The sequence below is a fragment of the Callionymus lyra genome, chromosome 11 (genome assembly GCF_982586985.1).
Source record: "Callionymus lyra chromosome 11, fCalLyr1.hap1.1, whole genome shotgun sequence".
Classification (NCBI taxonomy): domain Eukaryota; kingdom Metazoa; phylum Chordata; class Actinopteri; order Syngnathiformes; family Callionymidae; genus Callionymus; species Callionymus lyra.
The window spans coordinates 2,353,995-2,360,000 of NC_141828.1; the positions used below are offsets into that span (position 1 = coordinate 2,353,995).

Consider the following 6,006-nt stretch of genomic DNA (forward strand, 5'->3'; position numbering starts at 1 on the left):
ACATTCACTTTATTCACTTTCACTTCAAACATCTTTATTTGATTAAAGTTCCTTAAAAACCAGGAACAATGTTCCAGGGCTTCGTTTATTTAGTTTATTATTTTAAGAAACTTTTAGAAAATGTAACGGATTTCTAAACTAAACCAATAACAGTCATAACATGAATGAACAAACGTTGTTATAGAGTTAAATTTATGGAATTATACACATATAAATTAAAAAGTGTGTATTGACATAAAATGGATTAAAGATGGAAAAAAGTTTGCGAAAATTTCAAATCAATAAAAGATTTAAAAAAAAATTAAAAATGCATTTAAATATGTATTAAATAAAAATTGAAAAACGGATGGATAGACACAGAGAGAGAGAGAGAGAGAGAGAGAGAGAGAGAAAGAGAGAGAGAGAGAGAGAGAGAGAGAGAGAGAGAGAGAGAGACAGAGACAGAGACAGAGAGACAGAGAGAGGGATGGATGGATGTATTCAACTTTATTGATCGGAGGATCTTAACAAGGGAAAGAAAGACATTTGAAATTCTGTCGATTAGAGTCAATATTTGTAACATTTCTGTCAAGTAGTTTGTCTCGTCTTATCTGACTCTTATCTGAGTCTTTTCTGACTCTTATCTGACTCGTATCTCTTCAGGTCAGAGGAACCGAAAGGTGAACTAGCGACCCCTGGTGGCGAAAGTAAACACTTCAGCCCATCATCAACTACTACAGTTTTCGTTTGATGCTGAGTCATGAGTCTGGAACTATCCGTGACGTGGGTCTGACCCGGGGCCTCCTCCCAGTCCACACTAGACTCTCCAGAACTTTGTTAATATAATATGAAGTTGATGTTTGTCAAAGTGTTGTTTTGGCTCCAGATTCTTGGAAAAGAAAGGAGAGACTCGCCCGAGACTCTAATGTGAGTCACAGACCCTGCTGTGGAAACTTCCCACATCCTGACGTCGACTGGAAATGAGATTTTCTTCCCTTCGCAGCTCCAGACACTCCTTCAGCAGCAGAGAGCAGAGGTGAGTTCCTGCTCTGGTCCTTCATCTTCTCCTCCTCCTGCTCTGGTCCTTCACCTTCTCCTCCTCTCTAGTCTTTCATCTTCTCCTCCTGCTCTAGTCCTTCATCTTCTTCTCCTCCTGCTCTTCTTAGTTCCTCCTCTAGTCCTTCACCTTCTTCTCCTCCTGCTCTTCTTAGTTCCTCCTCTAGTCTTTCATCTTCTTCTCCTCCTGCTCTTCTTAGTTCCTCCTCTAGTCCTTCACCTTCTTCTCCTCCTGCTCTTCTTAGTTCCTCCTCTAGTCTTTCATCTTCTTCTCCTTCTCCTCTAGTATTTCATCTTCTTCTCCTCCTGCTCTAGTCCTTCATCTTCTTCTCCTACTGCTCTTCTTAGTTCCTCCTCTAGTATTTCATCTTCTTCTCCTCCTGCTCTAGTCCTTCATCTTCTTCTCCTACTGCTCTTCTTAGTTACTCCTCTAGTATTTCATCTTCTTCTCCTCCTGCTCTAGTCCTTCATCTTCTTCTCCTCCTCCTCTAGTCCTTCATCTTCTTCTCCTCCTGCTCTAGTCCTTCATCTTCTTCTCCTCCTCCTCTAGTCCTTCATCTTCTTGTCCTCCTGCTCTAGTCCTTCATCTTCTTCTCCTCCTCCTCTAGTCCTTCATCTTCTTGTCCTCCTGCTCTTCTCTGTGTAACATTCTTGAGCTGAACTTCATCTGACTTTGAATGAATTCCATAAATTCTTTGTGTGTTGCTCACAGAATGTGTTGTGTCTCTGACGACTGTTGCAGCTTCTGTTAACATCACAACAACTGAGGAGAGATTTACAAACTATTGAAACAACTTTACAAACTATTGAAACAACTTTACAAACTATTGAAACTACTTTACAAACTATTGAAACAACTTTACAAACTATTGAAACAACATTATAAACTATTGAAACAACTTTACAAACTATTGAAACAACTTTACAAACTATTGAAACAACTTTACAAACTATTGAAACAACTTTACAAACTATTGAAACTACTTTACAAACTATTGAAACTACTTTACAAACTATTGAAACAACTTTACAAACTATTGAAACAACATTATAAACTATTGAAACAACTTTACAAACTATTGAAACAACTTTACAAACTATTCAAACAACTTTACAAACTATTCAAACAACTTTACAAACTATTCAAACAACTTTACAAACTATTCAAACAACTTTACAAACTATTCAAACAACTTTACAAACTATTGAAACAACTTTACAATCTATTGAAACTACTTTACAAACTATTGAAACTACTTTACAAACTATTGAAACAACTTTACAAACTATTGAAACAACTTTACAAACTATTCAAACAACTTTACAAACTATTGAAACAACTTTACAAACGATTGAAACAACTTTACAAACTATTGAAACAACTTTACAAACTATTGAAACAACTTTACAAACTATTGAAACAACTTTACAAACTATTCAAACAACTTTACAAACTATTGAAACAACTTTACAATCTATTGAAACTACTTTACAAACTATTGAAACTACTTTACAAACTATTGAAACAACTTTACAAACTATTGAAACAACTTTACAAACTATTCAAACAACTTTACAAACTATTGAAACAACTTTACAAACGATTGAAACAACTTTACAAACTATTGAAACAACTTTACAAACTATTCAAACAACTTTACAAACTATTCAAACAACTTTACAAACTATTGAAACAACTTTACAAACTATTGAAACAACTTTACAAACTATTGAAACAACTTTACAAACTATTGAAACAACTTTACAAACTATTGAAACAACATTATAAACTATTGAAACAACTTTACAAACTATTGAAACAACTTTACAAACTATTGAAACAACTTTACAAACTATTGAAACAACTTTACAAACTATTGAAACAACTTTACAAACTATTGAAACAACATTATAAACTATTGAAACAACTTTACAAACTATTGAAACAACTTTACAAACTATTGAAACAACTTTACAAACTATTGAAACAACATTATAAACTATTGAAACAACTTTACAAACTATTGAAACAACTTTACAAACTATTGAAACAACTTTACAAACTATTGAAACAACTTTACAAACTATTGAAACAACTTTACAAACTATTGAAACAACTTTACAAACTATTGAAACAACTTTACAAACTATTGAAACAACTTTACAAACTATTGAAACAACTTTACAAACTATTGAAACAACTTTACAAACTATTGAAACAACTTTACAAACTATTGAAACAACTTTACAAACTATTGAAACAACTTTACAAACTATTGAAACTACTTTACAAACTATTGAAACTACTTTACAAACTATTGAAACAACTTTACAAACTATTGAAACAACTTTACAAACTATTAAAACAACTTTACAAACTATTAAAACAACTTTACAAACTATTAAAACAACTTTACAAACTATTGAAACAACTTTACAAACTATTAAAACAACTTTACAAACTATTGAAACAACTTTACAAACTATTAAAACAACTTTACAAACTATTAAAACAACTTTACAAACTATTGAAACAACTTTACAAACTATTGAAACTACTTTTCAAACTATAAAAACTCTAAAAGCAACAGGCATCATGTCACGTGTCAGAAGTAACACTAGATTCTTCCATCTGGAATCTTTCATCTGGAATCTTCTCACGAAGAGTTTCATTGAAGGCCGGCGCAGGAATGTCGTGGTCAGCTGTGTCCAGAGTCTGCTCCACTATTACTGGCCGAGCAGGAAGTCTGCAGGCTTTCATGGACGTCCTCACGAAACAATGTTTTCCTTGGAAGAGACACTTTCAGCAAATGATACCTTCGACTCTGTGGAGTCAGAAACATATTCTGTGAAGGTTTTCTCACGACTGTTGGATTTAAAAACTGTTCTTTGTGACGAAGCCATGTTTTTTCGTGTTTTGGCTTCTTCTTGACTCGTGTGTTAAAGGATCTTTAAAGTGTTTCTACTGACATCTAGTGGTGAATTTAAAACACATTATCGTCCCATTTTGCAGGTGTTTAAGAAAAATATTTTATTGATCTCTTCGTTTCATCAACAGACCTCTAGGTTATGAAGGTTTGGAAGCTTTTATAAATTGAACATACAGTATATGTTTGGATTAATGCAATATTTTTAATTAAAGTAATAATAACAATAATAATAATCGTGCTGAAGTCACTCTGCTGCTCACAAAGCTCGACGGTGGCAAAGCTGCGAGAATCGATGAGATTGGCCTAGAAATGCTGAAGGCTCTGAGTGTTGAAGGGTGGTCTTGGTTGACTGGCGTCTGGGTCGGTACCTGACGAGTGGCAGACCGGGCTGGTGGTCCCCCTATTTAAAAGGGGGGGACCAGAGGTTGTGGGCCAACTACAGAGGCATCCTCAGCTGTCCTGGTCAGGTCTACTCTGAGGTCCTGGAAAGGAGGGTTCAATCGATGGTTGAACCTCAGATCCAAGAGGAACAATGCGGGTTCTGTCCTGGCCGTGGAACTTCGGACCAGATCTTCTCTCTCTCGATGGTTCCTGGGATTAGACCTGTCAGTCCACATGTGCTTTGTGGACTTGGAGAAGGAGTACGAGCGAGGAAGAAGTTGAGGGAGGAGCTAGTACGGAGTGAGAGGCTCTACTGAGGACCCCCCATGTGAGGATCCTAGGATGCAGATCGATGTGTTCCTGGTGAGAGTCGGTCTCCGTCAGGGATGTGCTTTGTCTCCTTTGGTTTTCATGGACAGGACTTCAAGACTCAGCTCTTACAGCGAAGGTTTGCGGTTTGGTGACCCTGAAGACCTGAAGATCGCTGCTCTGTGCGGATGATCTGGTTCTCATGGCTTCATCACGCCGCGACCTTCAGCTCTCGCTGGATCGGTTTGCATCTGAATGTGAAGCGGCTGGGATGAGGATCAGCACCTTGAAATCTGAGGCCATGGTTCTCAGCAGGAGAAAGATGGATTGTTCTTCTCCTGGGCAGGGATTGAGCCCTTGCCTCGAGTGGAGAAGTTGAAGTATCTTGGGGTCTTGTTCTCGCGTGAGGGTGTTCGGGAATTGGAGATTGGTCGAAGGTCATGAACTTTGACCCTCACCTACGGTCATATCTTTTGGGTCATGACGGGGAGAGCGAGATCTCGGATACAAGCACAGGATACATGAGTTTCCCTGGGCAGGTGGTTCCTCTCTTGAGGACCCCCCCCCCTGGACGCCTCCCTCTGGAGGTGTTCCAGGAGCGTCCGACTGGGAGGAGACCAAGGGGTCGACCCAGGACCAGGTGCAGAGATTATATCTCTTCACTGGCATGGGAACGTCTCGGGATCCCTCAGTCAGAGCTGGCAGATGTTGTTCTGGAGAAGAGCGTGTTCGTGTGAGATCCCTGTTGGAGCTGCTGCCCCCACGACCCAGCGACGGATGATCGGATGACGATGGATGGATAATAACAATAATAATAATAATAATAATAACAATGATAGTAATAATAATAATAATAACAATAATAATAATAACAATAATAATAATAATAATAATAATAATAATAATAAAAATAATAATAATAATAATAATAATAATAATAATAATAACAATGATTGTAATAATAATAATAATAACAATAATAATAATAATAATAATAATAATAATAATAATAATAATAATAACAATAACAATAACAATAATAATAACAATAATAATATTAATATTAATATTAATATTAATATTAATATTAATATTAATATTAATATTAATATTAATATTAATATTAATATTAATGTTAATGTTAATGTTAATATTAATATTAATATTGATAATAACAATAACAATAATAATAACAATAACAATAACAATAATAACAATAACAATAATATTAATAATAATAATAATAATAACAATAATAATAATAATAATAATAATAACAATAACAATAACAATAATATTAATAATAATAATAATAATAATAATAATAATAATAACAATAACAATAACAATA

General features: G+C 35.1%; 1 protein-coding gene across 1 annotated transcript in view; it reads left to right on the forward strand.

Moving 5' to 3' along the window:
• Positions 1-1,005: 1,005 nt before the first annotated feature.
• LOC148068911 (uncharacterized) overlaps positions 1,006-6,006 on the forward strand; it is a 7,522-nt gene continuing 2,521 nt past the window's right edge. Inside the window, exon 1 of the mRNA XM_087802741.1 lies at positions 1,006-1,015. The gene's annotated coding sequence lies outside the window, so the exon portion shown is untranslated. The remainder of the gene's footprint in view (positions 1,016-6,006) is intronic.